The sequence below is a fragment of the Phodopus roborovskii genome, unplaced genomic scaffold (genome assembly GCF_943737965.1).
Source record: "Phodopus roborovskii unplaced genomic scaffold, PHOROB, whole genome shotgun sequence".
In the NCBI taxonomy this organism is placed as follows: Eukaryota; Metazoa; Chordata; class Mammalia; order Rodentia; family Cricetidae; genus Phodopus; species Phodopus roborovskii.
Window position 1 is genome coordinate 15,616,086 of NW_026125059.1, and position 17,607 is coordinate 15,633,692.

A 17,607-nucleotide genomic window follows, 5' to 3' on the forward strand; every position below is an offset into this window, starting at 1 on the left:
TAAAGCTCAATATTGTGTCATAGCCCAACATTGTGAATAGCAAGGGCCTCGAAGATCCTTACTAAAATTCCCCTCTCTGCTCTGTTCCTGCTGAAAGGGTTCCCCAAATAACAAACTTTCCTTATCCAGGAGACCCTGTACAGTTCTCCATCAGCTCACAGAACCATCCAAACAAGCCCGTTACACCTAAAGCTCTTGAGGTCCCTGGATGTGTTCACCCTTTCTAAGTTCAAGGTCTATGTGGCTCTATGTGGTGTACTGACCCAAGCTGTCCCTGTCACGTACTGCTAAGATTGAGTGTCTCTTCCACACTTGTATAGGTGGATGTCTCCTTCATAAATCCAGTGCACAGGGGGCAAGAAAGGCAGACGGTCTCACCAGCCAGCCAGTATCATTTGAGCCTCTCTTGAGAGTAAGCTGCCCCTCCCAATTTAATTTAGTTGACCTTTTGGAGTTTCTCAGATTAAGTTCTTGCTAGGTCAAGTAGGAAGGCCCACTTGGGGTCTTGTGTGTGTGCTTCATGCTCTGACCTCTGAGTGAACTGTTGCCTCCTTCATTTGACTCAGGGAACCGGGTCCAACCCCTCATGAGTCCTCTTAGCAACCTACGTATCCTTTCCTCTTGGCTTTGAGGACGCAGACGTTGGGATTTCTGATCACTGTCATGACTTGCTTTCTAGAAGAAGGAGTGTATTAATGGATAAGAGGGAGTCTTATAGGAAGTGAGCCTCTGTATAATTAAGGGATTCAATTTGATATTTACTAGTTATCTCTATCAGTTAGAATAAAAGATGTAGCTGCTGTAACAAAATACAACTATACAACATGGCTTTTAGAACAAATAAGTTCCTTGTCTCCCATACCATAGTCTAAGGTATTTTGTTCTAAGTTAGCAAGTAGCTCTGTCCAACATGAAGTTTTAGAGTTAAGGTTCATTTGTGTGTGCATGGCCAGAAGCTGATGTTGGGTATCTTCCTCAAAAAAAAAAAAAAAAAAAAAAAAAAAAGGAGATTTTTACCTTTTGAGATAGGGTCTCTCCTTGAACTTAGGTTGACCAGTAAGCTCCCTGTCTCTTCTCCCCCAACACTGGGGTGGGTGTTGCTATGCCTGGCTTTTATGTGGGTTCTGGGGATTGAATTCAGGTCTTCATACTTGCATGGCAAGAACTTTACTGACTGAGCAATCCTTCTATTACTTAGGCTCACCTTTGTCTGATTTCTCTTTGATCATTGTTACCTAGTTGGTGGAAAGAGGAAAAATGAACAAAGCCAGGATCAACAAGATTATGAATTTCTTTGAAAACAAGTGGGAGAACAATGGCTCATATTGTGTTTGCACATACCACATCTCTGTAGCCTGGGCTAGCCACAGCCTCAAGGCAAGTGTGGAGACACAGTCTTTAGCAGGATGGACACTTGGGATTACAAACATGATATCTTAGTTACGTTTCTATTGCTGTGGTAAAAAACCATGGCCAAGGCAATTTACTAAAAGAAAACATTTAATTTGGGGCTTATGGTTCCAGAGGGTTAGCATCCACAATGGTGGAGCAAAGACAGGGCAGCGGGGACAGCTGAGGTCTTATAGCTTGATCCCCCGTTATCAGTCAGAAAGAGAGAGGCGTAATGAGAGAGGTGAGAGTCTTTTGAAACTTTAAAGCCCGCCCCCACCGACACACTTCCTTCACTAAGAACACACCCCTTAACCCTTCCCAAACAGTTCCATGAACAAGGGACCCAGTATTCAGATTTATGAGCCTAAGGTTGCTGTTTTCATTTGAAGCACTGCTAAATACTTGGGTTACCACATCCAGCTCACATATACACTTTTAAATTAAAGCAAAAAGAAGCAGGGGGTGTTAATTTTAATGTTGTATTTTTACCAAATGTATATGTAGAAGTCATCATGTCAATATACAATGTAAAAATCACAAATGAGACATTTTATACTTTTTTAATACCAAGTCTTTTAAATCCAGTGAGTTAATTTGTATTTCTTCTCTCACCATTCGCGTTTCAAACTCTCAGCTACCACATGTGCCTGGAGGCTGAGAATTGGTCAGCATAGTTCTGTATCATCTCTCAGAAGGTTGCCAGGGGCACCAAAGAACATTTGCTGGTGGTCAGTGTCTATTCATTTACATGCCCATGCTGGCTTCCTGTCTGTATGACAGCTCCCTGACCTGCAATGGAAAGAGTTCCTAAGAGCAACATTCACTCACGTCTTCATTCATTCCCTTTAAGTTTTGGGTGAATACAGTGCTGGCAGGAACAGGTCCATAACTGCCATTATAGAACTTCAGTTTGCTGGGGCAACTCTACAATGTTCTGTGAATCAGACTAAGATTTCGGTCATGCGTTGTGCAACATCCTTTCCAGCCCATTGACACCGCCTCCCATGATTCATCTGTTCCTCAGAGAAGCATCTCACGTCGTTAATTGCCCATATCCCATGGCCCGCCTGCCACTCCCCAAAGCTGCAAATCAAGGTTTTTGTGACATCTCTTCCCTAGCAGTGACTTGTGATTAGGTTGTTGTTCCTAAAAAAGGTCCATCCCTCATCATCTTTGCAATTTCCCTTTGATTTTCTTGTTTGGCAAATTGCAGTTCCCTAGATAAAGACTGGTTTGAGAGTCTACTCACTTTCTCCTTCGTTACCCAGCCAGAAAACACACCTAAGACTCAGGCTGTGGGAAGCTACTTCAGAGACCGTGTGGTCCAATGCTTTCAGAGATGGGGAAGCTGAGGAGTGGGAAGGGGAAATTGCTTGCCCCAAATCACTAAGTTTTTATTCCATCTTTTTGGCTTCAACCCACTCCAGCTTCTGATACATAGGGCTGGCTCAGCTAGGTCATTGTAGTACTGTATGACTTATTGCTGGCTTCGAGGTACCTTGGAAAGGAAATACTTCTTCCCTAAATAGGAGAAAATGTTTGGATTCCGAATAGCCCTCAGGTGGTTGAAGCTAGCCAACAGAGGTAAGGGTAACTCTGACTTCCAGCTTTATTGACAGCTAACTCTGAAGGGTTACTTCTCTGAGCACTAGTTTCCATTTTTGAGGGAGTGTTTTTGAGACAGGGTCTCATTATGCAGCCCTGGCTGTTCTGGGACTCCCACGGTGTAGACCAGGATGGCCTCAAACTCACAGAGATCCACCCACCTCTGCCACCTGAGAATTGAAAGCATACATTACCATGTCTGGCATCAGTTTCTGTCTTAACAGCAACAGTAACAACTGTGCCATATTAGTTGACAGTGGTGATTGTGGACATATTCTCTAGTCCTTAGAGACTGGCCTCTTGTTCTCAATGACCGACTGTCTCTCTTCAAGCTGCCCCTGGTCTCTGCTACATGTCTTTGAGTCCTTCAAGCCTGGCATGGTTTTCTTGACACTGGGCTTTTGTTTGTACCATTTCTTTAGCTAATGGCTCTCTTCCTATTCACTCTTTTCCTGTTCATCTGATTGATACCTTCTCATTCTTCAGATGATTGCCCCCTAGTGACTTTCTTTGAGAGATCTTTTTGGTCCCCTAATGAGCCCAGGATACTCATTGTATCACCACATAACTCTGTGGAGTATTATCCTCAGTAGTTAGTGTAGAGTAATAGATGTCATCATGCCACTTCCATGCTTGTGTGGCATTATGCTCGTCTCCCTCCCTCACTGCCCTCCCCTCTGTCCCCTTCTCACCCCTCTGGCTGGTCCCCTTTCCCTTTCCATAGTCTTCCCTATTGCTTTTATGCACTTGTGTTCTATTACCCCCTTAAGATCTTGTCCTCCTTTCTCATGATCTTCTTTCTAGGCTCAAGGTCTATATCATATAAATTTATGCACATATACATATAGTTATTGCGGTTAAATAAGAGTGCCACAGCATCTCTTCATAGCAATGGGAACCCGAACTAAGGCAGTGGAAGACTAAGAAGCACAATTAATCTTAGCTGCCTGTTATCTCGGTTAAATAAGGATCAGGATAAACAAATAGGCCAAATAGATGTTTATTCAGGGAGAAATAACTTACAACCTAGACAGATGAACACCAGGGAATTCCACCCGATGCTCTCCTGTCCGAGTCACACCAGCAAGAGAGCTTTTCCCGGCTCTCTCTCCATCCTCCTTCCACAGGTCACTTCCGCCCATGGCTCCACCCCCAATGGGCGTGGTCAGTGCCACAGAAGGACTATCTCACTACACATAGTTTTAAACTTAAGTCCTGCATATAAGAAAAAATATATAGTATTTGTTTTTCTGAACCTGGCTCATTTTGTTTAACATAATGACTTCCAGTTACATCCATTTTCCTGCATATGTTATGATCTCAGTTTTTTTTTTCAGGCTACAAAAAATGTCATTGTCTATGCGCATTTCATATCCATTCATCTGTTGATGGCAGCTAGGCTAGCTCCATTTCCTGGCAATTGTGGATAGTATAGCAACAAACATAGGCATGCAAGTATCTCAGTGATGTGTGAGTCCTTTGGGCGTTAACCCAAGGGGGTGTAGTTGGTTTTTAAGGGACCTCCTCCATACTGACTTCACCCTCAGTAGCAGTGAGGGGGGCTTCCTCTTTCCTCGAAACCTCACCAGCATTGCTTGCTACTCTTTTCTTGATGCTAGCCATTCTGACTGTGGTGAGGTGGACTCTCGAGGCACTTTTAATTTGCACATCCCCAATGACAAAGGATGCTGAGCACTCTTCAAGTGTTTATTGATCATTTGGATTTTTTCTTTTGAGAACTATCCATTCTGTTCATTAGTCTATGCACTGATAGGATCATTTATTTCTTCGTGTTTAATTGTTGCAGTTCTTTATACATTCTATGGATTACTCTCTTGTGTGGCTGGCAAAGATTTTTTTTTTAAAAAAGATTCATTTATTTATTTATTATGTCGGTCTGCATGTATGCCTGCAGGTCAGAAGAGGGTGCCAGATCTCATTGCAGATGGTTGTGAGCCACCATGTGGTTGTTGGGAATTGAACTCAGTACCTCTGGAAGAACAGCCAGAATGCTTAACCACTGAGCCATCTCTCTAGCCCCTGGAAAAGATGTTTTATCTTACTGTGAAGGCTGTCTTTTTACTCTGGTGATCATTTCCTTTGTTTGTTGGAAGGTTTTTAATTTCACATAACCTCATTTATAAATGGGGTAAACTCTGGCACTATTGAAGTCCTTTTTTAGAAAGTTCTTTTCTTAGTGGTCAAGACCAGGCTGTAGAAACCCACAGAAACAGTTGACCTGAACAAGGGGGAGCTCATGGACCTTAGGCTGATAATTGGGAAACCAACATAGGACCAACGCAGACCCCCTACGTGGGTGTTAGTTAGGAGGACTAGGCAGTTAAGGGGACTTTGGTAGTGGATCAGTATTTATTCCTAGTATATGAATGGACTTTGGGAGCCCATTCCACATAGATGGATACTTTCTCAGCCTAGACAAGGGGAAGGGCCCTTGTCTAGGCTGAGATATGACAGACTTTGAAGATTCTCCCATGGAAGGTCTTAGCCTCCCTGGGGAGCAGAAAGGGGGTGGGATAGAGAGTAGGTGGAGGGCAGGGGAGGAGTGGAGGGAGAGGGAACTGGGATTGACAAGTGAAAAAAAAGCTTGTTTCTAATTTAAATTTTTTAAAAAGAATGAGACCACACACACACACACACACACACACACACAGAGTTCACTGAGTATCTCATAGCATTAGAAAAGGATTACTTGGAGCAACGAATGATGGCAGGAACATTAGTCAGATGAGTCATCTCAACCTGGAAAATAATGAGAAGCAGGGAATGGTCCATTGTCCACGCAGCCAAGAAGCTAGGAAAGTAGCTAGAACACAGCCTTTGTGCAGAGCGAGGCGGGGAGAACTTAGAAGAGAAGATAGAAAGGAGCTTTGCCTGGGAAGCCTTTGAAATGCTGACAAGTTACTTCTCTGTTTATCCCTGTTAGACAAGCCATTCAGGAAGTGTGCTGTTTTTCTGTGGTCATGAGGGGGTTGTGGTCTGAAACAGAACTTCATCCGACCTTCAATTCACTTCCCTTGTCACAATAGCAAGTTATTCTAAAATCACAAGAGCAAGGTAGAAGAGGATATCCCCCCTCCCTTCCTTACGTGGAATTGATATTCTTTTACCTTCATGCTTGTAGCCCTTGGAGTTTATGCTGAACAACAGGAGCAAAATGTTTTTCTTTCTGGTGGCTTCAATCTTTCTTAGCCCCTTGGCTGGTTCTAGAAGCCTCAGCATAATGCCTGACAGTACCCCTGTCTAGTCCCCAATCCCCTCACTTCCCACTGTCCAAATCTGGTTAAATAACAGCTAAGTGCTTCCTCCCTTCCTCTCCCAGAAAGAATAAGTGAACAGGAGTGGGAACAGAGCCAGGGTTCCACTGTTCAGGGCTCAAGACATCAGAACCAATGGAACCTAATTATGCTGATGATATCAAACACACACAACATCATTAGGTTAAAAAAAAAAAAGGTTCTTTTCTCTGCATGTATCTTACAGGGTTTTACCTATGGTTTCCTGTAGCAGTTTCAAATTTTCTAGATTACATTAAATCTTTGATCCACTTTGAATTGATTTTTGTGCAACGTGAGAAATAGGGATCTAGTTTCATTCTTTGACAATATGGAGATCCACTTTTCCCAGAGCCTTTTGTTAAAGAGAACATCTTTTCTTGAATGTTTGTTTGTGACAGTCTTGTAGCTGTGTGTGTGTGTTTCTGAGTTCCCTATTCTACTCCATTGGTTTGCACATGTGTTCTTGAGATGGTACGGTTCTGTTTACATTATTGTAGCTCTGCAATGTAATTTAAAATCATATATTGCAATGTTTCACTTTTCTGTTCACAATTGCTTAAGTTGTTTGGGGTTTTTGTACTATATTGTGAATTTTATGATTTTTTTCTAGTTCTGCAAAGAATGTAATTGGAATTTTTGATGGGGATTATGTTGAATCTGTAGATTGCTTTTAGAAATATAATAATCTCCTTGGTTAGGTTTATACAATGTTTTAAGAAAGCTATTGTGAGTGGAATTTTCTCTTTGATTTCTGTCTCAGCGGGTTCATTATTGGTATATAGAAAAGCCATTCGTTTTTGTATGCTGATTTTGTATCCTGCTACTTTGCTGAAAGTGTTTATAAAGGCTAAGAGTTTTCTGCTGTGGTCTTTAAAGTCTTAAGTATAGGATTGTGTTGTCTGCAAATAGGGGTAATTTGACTTATTCTTTTCCTGTTTGTAACCCTTTTATTTTTCTCTTGTCTAGCTAAGACTCAGCACTATATTGAATAGTGTAGAGAATTATTACTTTTGTCTTATTCTAGATTCTAGAGAAAATGTTTGCAACCTCCCCCACTTATTACAATGATAGCATTAAGTTTGGTGTATATTGTCTTTGTCATATTGAGGTATGTCTCTTCTATTTTTACTTCCATATCACAAAGGCTTTTAATATAAGGGTTGCTAAACTTTGCCAAGGCCTTTCTACATTGACTGAGATGATCATGTGGGTCCTGTCCTTAAGTCTATTCATGTGCTAGATTAAGGTTATTGATTTGTGTATGTTGAATAACTATTTATCTGCAGAATGAGGCTAACTTGCTTATGCTATACAGTCTTCTTCTTTTTTTTTTTTTTTTCCCTCAAGACAGGGTTTCTCTGTATAGCTTTGGATCTTGTCCTGGAATTCTCTCTGTAGATCAGGCTGGGCTCAAACTCATGGAGATTCTCCTGCCCCTGCCTCCTGAATGTATCTCTACCACCCAGAGATATGCATTCTTCTTAATGTGTTCTTAAGTTTGATTTTTAAGAATTTCTTGGTGAATTTTTGTGCCTCTGTTCACTAGAAAAATTGGTCTATAGTTTTCTTTTTTGCTGTTGTGTCCTTATCCACTTATGTAAAGTTGGCTTTGCACAATGAATTTGGAAGTGTTATTTCCTTTGTATTTCATAGAAGAGTTTGTAAGTTCTTCTTTGAAGGTTGGGTTGTCTTGACAATGAATCTGTGTGGTCCTTAACTTTTCCTTTTTGGAAGACCTTTAATTACTGCTTCTATCTTGCTGTTATGGATCTGTTTAAGTTGTTGATATCCTCTTATTTTGTGTGTGTGTGTGTGTGTGTGTGTGTGTGTGTGTGTATGTGTGTGTGTGTGTATGATGTGTAAATGCATATTTGCATGTGTGGGCACATGTGTACGTAAGTGCTCATGTGAATGGAGGCATGTGGTTGATGCTAGAGTTTTCCTTGATTGTTCTCTACCTTATTCATTGAGATAGGGTCTCTCAATTGAACCCAGAGTTCACCACTTCGGCTGGTCTTGCTGGCTAGCTTTCTCTGCCATTTTCCTGTCTCTGCCATTTGCAATGCTGGGATTACAGTCAGGTTGTCTAGTTTTTCTGTGGGTCTGAGGGATCTGGACCCTGGACCTCATGTTTTCCTGGCAAGCACTTTCCCCACTGAGCTATTTCCTCAGAGATTTGATCTCACTTTTGTAGGTCTTATGTGTTCTGGAATTTATTCATTTTTCTAGATTATTTTTTTTATTTTTATTTTTTTCTTATTTTACATATTGATCCCAGTCGATTCTTTACCAATATCTTGAATGTAAGTTTTCAAAATATTCCTTAGTGATGCTCTCTGTTTCATTGGAACCCATACTAACTTGCACCCTTCACTCTAATTTCACTAATGCGGGTTTTCATTTCTTTTGGTTAGTTTGGCTAGGAGTTTGTCAATCTTACTTATTTTTAAATATATATTTATTATTTTTCTTATTTTACATATCAATTCCAGTTCCCTCTCCCTCCTTCCCTTCCATACCCCTGATCCCCCCCCCTCCTGTCCCATTCCCCCCTCACTCCACAGGGAGGGTGATGCCTTCCAGGAGGAATTATCAAAATCTGACAAGTCATTTGGAGTAGGGTCTAGGCCCTTCCTCCCTGCCTCTAGGCTAAGGGTGTATCCCTCCATGGGGAATGTGCTCCCAAAGTCCTTTTGTGCACCAAGGATACATCCTGGTTCCACTCTGGGAGGTCCCTTAGACTGCCCAGGCCTTCTAACTGAGACCCATGTTCAGGGGATCTGAGTCGGTACAATGCTGGTTTTCCAGTATCAGTCTGGGGGTCCATGAGCTCCCCCTTGTTCAGGTCAGCTGTCTCTGTGGGTTTCTGTAGCCTGGTCTTGACCCCTTTTGTTATCACTCCTCCCTCTCTGCAACTGGATTCCAGGAGTTTGGCTCAGTGTTTAGCTGTGGGTGTCTGCTTCTGTTTCCATCAGCTACTGGATGAGGGCTCTATGATGGCATATAAGTTAGTTATCAATCTCATTATCAGGGAAGGGCATTTGAGGTATCCTCTCCACTGTTGCTCAGATTGTTAGTTGGCATCATCCTTGTAGGTCTCTGGACATTTCTCTAGAGTCAGTTTTCCCTTCAAACATATACTGGCTTCCCTCTATTATGGTGTCTCTTTTTTTGCTCTTTTCTGTTTGTCCCCTGAATCAATCTTCTTGATCCCACATGTTCTCCTCTCCTCCCCTTCTCTTTCTCCTAGCTCCCTCTCCACTCACTGCCCCCTCCCCAACTCCCAGTATGCTCAGGAGCTCTTGTTTCTTTCCTCTTCTGTGAGGGACCTTGTATGAATCTCTTAGGTTCCTCTTTGTATTCTAGTTTCTCCGGCAATGTGAATTATAGGCTGGTGATCCTTTGCTCTAGGTCTAAAATCCATATATGAATGAGTACATACCATGTTCCTCTTTTTGTGACTGGGTTACCTCACTCAGGATGATTTCTTCAAGTTCCATCTATTTGCCTGCGAATTTCAAGATTCCATTGTTTTTTTTTTCCCATTGAGTAATATTCCATTGTGTAAATGTACCACATCTTCTTTATCCGTTCTTCAGTTGAGAGGTATCTAGGTTGCTTCCAGTTTCTTGCTATTACAAATAGTGCTGCTATGAATATAGTTGAACAGATGTCTTTGTTGCATGGATGTGGATCATTTGGGTATATGCCTAAGAGGGGGATTTTATTATTTGATACCAGGTACCAGACATTATTTCATTTTTCTTTTGTATTTGGGAAGACCTCATAATGGGTAGCCTAAAATATTTTCTGTTCCAGAGAAAGTTGCATGGACTGCTCAGAACAGCATGTGTTCTGCTTCTGTTGGGTCTGTATCTTTCCATGATCTGTGGTGCAGTAGAACACTGGTTTTGTTAATTTTTAGTTTGGATAAGTTATCTAGAGATGAAAGTGGGGCATTCAAACCACCCACTGTTGTTCCATCAATACTAATTTGACCGTTTATGCCCACTAGCGTTTGTTTTTTTTTAAATAAAATTTAAAGCCCCAAATTTTAGTGCATATGTTAACAATTTCATGTCTTGCTTTAAAATTATGTACTTTATTAATTCTTAGAGAATTTCATATATTTTGATCATATTCACTTCCACTCCTCCCTCCAAACAGATCCACCCAGACCCACCATTTCCCCTCCCCTCCACTTTCTTTCTGTCACTGTCTCTCTGATTCTCTCTCACACATACAGCAGATGGTCTGTGTTATTTCTGTTAATATGTAGCTGCTTTACTTATATCTTTGGACTAATTTTTGTTTGAAGTCTACGTTGTCAGAATATCTGAATAGCTACATTCACTTATTGGTATGTGCTCATTGGATAGATTGCTTTTTATATTTTGACCCTTAAGTCTGTCTTTACCTGTCATGTTGTTTCTTAAAGGCAACAGATAGGTCTCCATTTTTAATCCATTCATCCGGTTTGCTTTTCTGTATTGGTGATTTGGGGCTATTTTCCCCAAGGTTATAATTGACACATGTTTACCAATTCTTGTGAATTCTTTGGTTGTTTTCTGGTTGGTTGGATCATTGTTGGATTTTTCTTTCTTTCCTGTTAATATAATAAAAAGCCAGTTTGCTGTGTTAGACATGATAGGTTCCTTCCCAACTCTCCTTAATTCATCTATTACTCTCATGAAATCAATTCTTTTGTGTGCTCTCATGATTAGCTTTCTCCATCCTCTGTGTATAACATTTTATTTATTTATTTTTAGGCATCTTCTGTAGTATTGGCTTGGTGGTTATGAATGGTCTTAGTTTGTGCTTGTCTTGAAATGTTTCTGTTTCTCTGTCCATGTTAAAACAGCTTGGTTGGACACAACAATCCTTGTTTACTTTCAGAGGTGCTGACATATTTTTCTGTGCTTTCCTGGATTTGAAGGGTAATGATGAAAGACTGGATACTGTTCTCATGTTTCTGCTCTTTGTAGGTGAGCTGATTGATGTTTCCTCATGCAACTTTAAACATTGTTTCTTTGCTTTGTCCTTTTGACATCTTGACTATAAGGGAGATGTTTTTCTCTGGCCATATTCATCTGAGGTCAAATAGGTTTTTATTTTATTTATTTTTTTTTATTTTTTAAAGGGAGAAAATAGGTCTGTTGAGTAGGGGCTAACATATTGGAATATTGGACAGTTAAAAAAGGTACTGCCCAAAGCCTCAAATAGCAGTTTTTTAAATCAGACATTGATAGTTCAATGCTAAGCTTTAATAATATATAGGAATAGGTATATATGTATGTACACACACACACACACACACACACACACACACACTGAGGAATAACAGTAGGAAACATGAAAAGTTGTTGTTTTCAATTATGTTTCAATAGTCAAAGAACCTTTGTACTCACATTAAAAATGCTGCAGTTCTTCATTGACTGGAGTCCCAAATCTGAGCTGAGGTGTTTCAATGCACACGTGGACTGAGCCCGTGCCTGGTGGTAAGTGCTCATGTGTAAGTATTCTGAAGCAAGGAAGCAACAAAGGAGCACTGCTGGAAACCCCTACCCCTCGGGTTTGTGTGTCCTGTATTTTGAATTAAGTTTATGTCATTACATGTTCAGAAATCTTTTGCTGCCATCACATTTTCACACCCCTCCATATGCAGCTGTGAGACTCTGTAGAGGACTGACCTACAGTCACTATTGTCACTCAGCCTGTGAGGAGACACAGCCTATGTTTCCAATCCTGACTGGAGTCAGCCTGCCTCTGATTTGGGCTGGTCCTTGGCTATCTATTTCACTGTGTTTTCTTTTCCATACCTGATTTGCTCTTACCTGGCCTTTTGTTCTGTGGAACCCAGTTAACACGCGGAGTGGACGTCAGAAAGTTGACCAGATTTATCCAGTGGAAACTAATATGGGAATGCATAGGCGGGGAAGGAGTAAGAATGCCTCAGGAGAGGGCGAAGCAGAGAGTGCTGGGAAATGCCACATGTAGAATATAGAAAGCTATCTTCTGAGGGTATTAGGGGCTGGCTACTTTCTTGAGGGAGTGAGTAATTATTTGAAGTTCAGATTCTCCTTGGCCAATGCTGGGGTTACATTCTGACAAACCCATCATCACATTGCAAATATCATAGGTCAGAAATACATTTAATAGCAAGGCCTCCTGGACACCCTCCCTTAGCATCATGACGGGGCACAAGGGGGAGTATAGGTTGTTTCCCTTCCCTGCAGGGCTGATGGGGAGCTGAGTGTTGCACACACTGCTCAGCGTGGAGAGAGAAAATTGAACTGCACTTGGTTGGCCCATGAAAAGATAAAATGTCAAACTCTAGGATACAGTCTCTTCTGAATGTGTGTCACTTACATGTGATCACAAAGACAAGGGATTGATTGCAAGTCGGAGCTGGGAAGTCGTGAATTATCTATTTTTTTTTTTTTCTGGTGTTGGGCCCAAACAAGAAACTTTTATTTTTATTTTTTATTTTACATGTCAATCCCAGTTCCCTCTCCCTCCTTTCCTCCCTCCCTCCCTCTTACCCTTTCTCCCCCCTCACATGCATACTGACCACCCTCCCCTCTCATCCCCCCACCCCAATTCCACATGTAGGGCAATGCCATCCAGGTGGGGTCATGTAAATTTGTCAAGTCATTTGAAGTAGGGACTAGGACTTCTCTCCTGTCTCTAGGTTAAGACAGTATCCCTCCATGGGGGGAGGTCCGCAAGGTCCTTTTGTACACCAGGGATACATCCTGGTTCCACTGTCTGAGGTCCCTTAGACTGCTCAGACCTTCTAGCTGAGGCCCATATTCAGGGGGCCTGAGTCAGTCCCATGCTGGCTTCCCAGCTATCAGTATGGGGGTCTGTTAGCTCCTCCTCGTTCGGGTCAGCTGTCTCTATGTGTTTTTGCAACCTGGTCTTGTCCTCTCTCTCTGCGTCTGGATTCTAGTTCGACTCAGTGTTTAGTTATGGGTGTTTGCTTCTGTTTCCAACAGGTACTAGATGAGGGCTCTGTGATGGTGGATAAGTTAGTTGTTGATCACACTATCCAGGAAGGGCATTTATGGTAGCCTTTCTACTGTTGCTCAAATTGTTAGTTGGTGGCAGTCTTGTAGGTCTCTAGACCTTTCTTTAGGTTCAGTTTTCTCTTCAAACCAATAATGGCTCCCTTTTTTATGTTTGTTCTCTCTCTCTCTCTCTTCTGTCTTCTATTCCCACCCTGACTCAATCTTCCTAGTCTCATGTGTTTTCCTCTCCTCCCCATCGCTTTCTCTTACTTCTCTCTCCATTCACTGCCCCCCCCACTTCCCCTGTGCTCTGGGGGACTTGTCCCTTCCCCTTTCTGTGAGGGACTTTATATAAATCTCTTAAAACACACGTTGTATCCTAGTTCCTCTGGTGGTGTGAATTATAGGCTGGTGATCCTTTGCTCTAGGTCTAAAATCCATATATGAGTGAGTACATACCATGTTCCTCTTTTTGTGACTAGGTTACCTCATTCAGGATGGTTTCTTCTAGTGCCATCCACTTGCCTGTGAATTTCAAAATTCCATTATTTTTTTCTGCAGAGTAGTATTCCATTGTGTAGATGTGCCACATCTTCTTTATCCATTCTTCAGTTGAGGGGCATCTAGGTCGCTTCCAGGTTCTTGCTATTACAAATAATGCTGCTATGAACATACAAACAAGGAACTTTTAACTTACAAGTGTTCTACAACTGGTGAGATCCCTACCCCTGACTGTGTATTATATATTTCTTCTTTGTTTAGTGTTGTCTACTGTCTATGCACACATGTGTAGTGTGTGTGTGTGTGTGTGTGTGTGTGTGTGTGTGTGTGTGCGTGCGTGTAGGTCAGAGGAAAACTTGAAGGAGTCAGTTTTCTTATGCCACACATGCGCTCCAGGATTGAACTCAAGCCTCAAGCTTGGCAGCAGGAACTTTTCCCCTTTGAACCTTCTGGAAAGTGCCCAGGAGCAGTTTCTTTAGATAAAACATTACATGGAGACTGGCCCACACTTGCACTTGGTTTGCATGATGTTGGCATTTGAGAAGAGTTCTGGTCAGGGCTATTGCAGGGGATAAGGGTGGACTGTCAAGGGCTGAGGCAGTGGGTGGAGAAGGAACTGTTCAGAGCAGTTCTGGGTCTATGTGCAACTCTTAGGTCACTCATCTTCTGGTGTGCTCTGTGCCTGGAGAACACGTGTGGAATAATACCAATAGTATTAATAACTGCTCACCTGTGTCACACATGTACCATGTGCCTGGCAGATCCCTAAGAGCCCTACAGGTGCCATCTCAGTTCTGCTCACAATTGTCATCACTGTCTCAGCGATGGGGGGGGGGGTTTGAAACACAAGGAGATTTTGCGACTTTCAAACGCAACTCCACTTGGAACCTGTGGAACCTGTATTCGAATCCGGGAACTCTACGCCTTGATAACCATCCCAGGGATCAAAGCAATTTGTTTTTATAAAGGGATGGGCGACTTTAGAAAGCAATTTAATGACTTTCCTGTGTTTCTCTCTTTCTCCCTTCCCTCATCTCTTTTGTGAGAGATTTGCCATAGCATTATGTGAATTTATTGGATTTATAATATGGGTTACAGAGGCTACAGTTTCAGTTAAAGAAAATTGGCTTCTTTTTCCAAATGTCATGTATCTCATTTTTCTTTTGGCAGTGCTGGCCTTCTCCAGTTCCTCTCAGCTTCTACATCACTCAGAAGTGGGCCCCACAATTAGAATGTGAGAAACCCTCACATACCAATTTGGGTTTTGATATTTGTTCCAAGGGACACTTAAAATAAACCCTGAAGTTGATTATGAAAGAGAAATGAATGAGAACTCGAGGGGATTGAACAAGAGGTGAATGTGAGGCAGTTGGACATTCTCAGTGACAAGGGGCCCCGCCCCATTCATCCATCAACAAGCCAACATAGGTCCTTCTCTGTCTCCTGTCCGCCTATCTGATCCCCCACCCATGTCTTATATGTCCTTCCTTCTCCTTTCTCTTCTTCCCTTCTTCCTTCCTTGATTCATTTATTCATTGGATTGTCAATTCATCAACTTTTGTTTTTTATTTTTTAAATCCAAGGGCAATTTTTATCAGAGTTTGAAAGAACCTCCCACTCCCAGGCAGGCAAGCTGTAGATCGCAGTAGCTGCCAAAAGAAGAAAGAAGAAGAAAATGGAGGACAGAGAGAGAGAGAGAGAGAACCACACTCTTTAAGCGGGCATGGAGGCCAGGTACATAGTAGACAAGCAACCACATGATGGAGATGGAGGCTTTAAAAAAAGAGCCAGGAAGCCCAAAGTATTGCTGGGCAGTGGTGGCACACACTTGTAATCCCAGCACTTGGGAGACAGAGGCAGGTGGATCTCTGTGAGTTCGAGGCCAGCCTGGTCTACAGAGCAAGTTCCAGGACAGCCAGGATTGTTATATAGAGAAACCTTGTCTCAGAAAACCTTAAAAAAAAGAAAGAAAGAAAAAAAAAAAAAAAAAAAGAAAAAAGAAAAAAAGTACTTATTAGCTTCTGGCCAGAATCTGAAAGAAAGAGACCGAGAAAATGAGAATGAGGAGTTGCTCCTTCTGACTTAGGCATTAGGAAGGAGGGCAGACCCAGCGGAACTTCACCATGGCTCATAGGAATCACAGTGGGGCTAGGAGGTCAAGGGAGGGGGTTCCAGGAAGGAAAAGCACAGTATCCCATTAAAGGAACGAGCTCTCAAGGCTTAAGATGAGCTCACCTTCTTAAGGTGGTGCCTTGACCAGATGAATGACTCACTCAATTGATTTTGTCTCCATCCATGCCAAAAGGTTCTACTTTCTGGCCAAAGGAGTTTCCCATTACCTGGTAGACCACAGTGCCTGACTATGAGGGGCAGAGAAGATGGAAATGAAAGCTGATGGCTCATAGTAGGGTACACAAGAGCCAGGAAGAAAGGCAGCCCAAGGAAGCAATGACTGTGAGCGTGGAATGTGATCTAACACAGGGCTCTCCCCCCCCCCCCCGCCGCCTTCAATGTTTATAACATTTCTCAAGAACCAGCCTAGGATGGCTGACTTACTTATTAAACATATTTTATATGCCTAGAATTACTGTAGAGCATTTATAATCATTTATATACAGCATTACTAACAACCCCAAAGGAATTACATTTATAGATGTTAAATCCCTCATCACACAAATAATAAGAAGCAAAAACAGGATCCGAGAAAGCAGAGAGGGAGGTATAAATTCTTGTAATGTGGGCCAGATTCTTGGGTTCTGACCTAGAACAGTTATGGATACAGGGAGTTTAGTTAAACAGTGGCGAGCACACGTGTCCAAAAGTGACTCAGTCAGCTTCTATTGGATCACAAAGCACTGCTAAAACTTTCCGTTACACAGCTAAGGTTTACTGTGAGACAATCTCATCTGAGCTTTAAACTGTGGCAGTGGTTGAGCTAAATTCCATGATATGAGTTTTCTTTAATGATCTGCTCCCTTTGCATTCATTCTGGGCCCCATGCGCTGGCTCTGAGTGAAAGATTCAGCAGTCTGAGCCCTGAACACATACCCTTGTTATCTGAGCTTGTCTCTTTGGTAGATTACCAGAGTGTAAGTCAATAATACAAACACATTGCAAACTTCTCACCGTAGTTGTTTGTTAGCATATCGCTGGAGAACCCAAGCAGCTAAGCACAAATCAAGAGATGGGCAAAAGTGCCTTGCATCACAAGATCATATTATATCATGTGACCAACAGCAACAGAAGGCATATCCCTTCTAAACAGAGGTGATGAAGAGTAAGTATTTTTTCTTTATTCTTATTTATTTTTATTTTATGTGTGTGGTGTTTTGCCTGCATATATGTCTGTGCCCACAAAGACCAGAAGAAGACATGAGACCACCTGGGACTAGAGTTACAGATGATTGTGAGCTGCCATGTGGGTGTTGGAGATTGAACCCAGGCCCTCTGGAAGGATCAGCCAGTGCTCTTAAGCCCTGGCTTAAGAATGCCCTCTCCAGCCCTAAGAGTAAATAATTTCCAACTGTCATCTAAAATAGACACAGGAGCAGCAGCAAATTTTTAGCCATAGCCCACACAAAGAAAGAGTTGTATCAGTAGAAGCTAGAGAAGTCCACAAGCAGAGTCCACATCCTCAGGACCAGCCTCTTTCCTGCAATGAGGTACCGTGTATTGAGTAATCCCAACAGAAAACTCACCTGGGCTTCCTACTGGGACAGCATTACATCAGCATGGTTGATTACCCACATGGTTGAATTCAGTCCCCACTCTGTCACCATACACCATCAAAAGTAGCCAGAGGA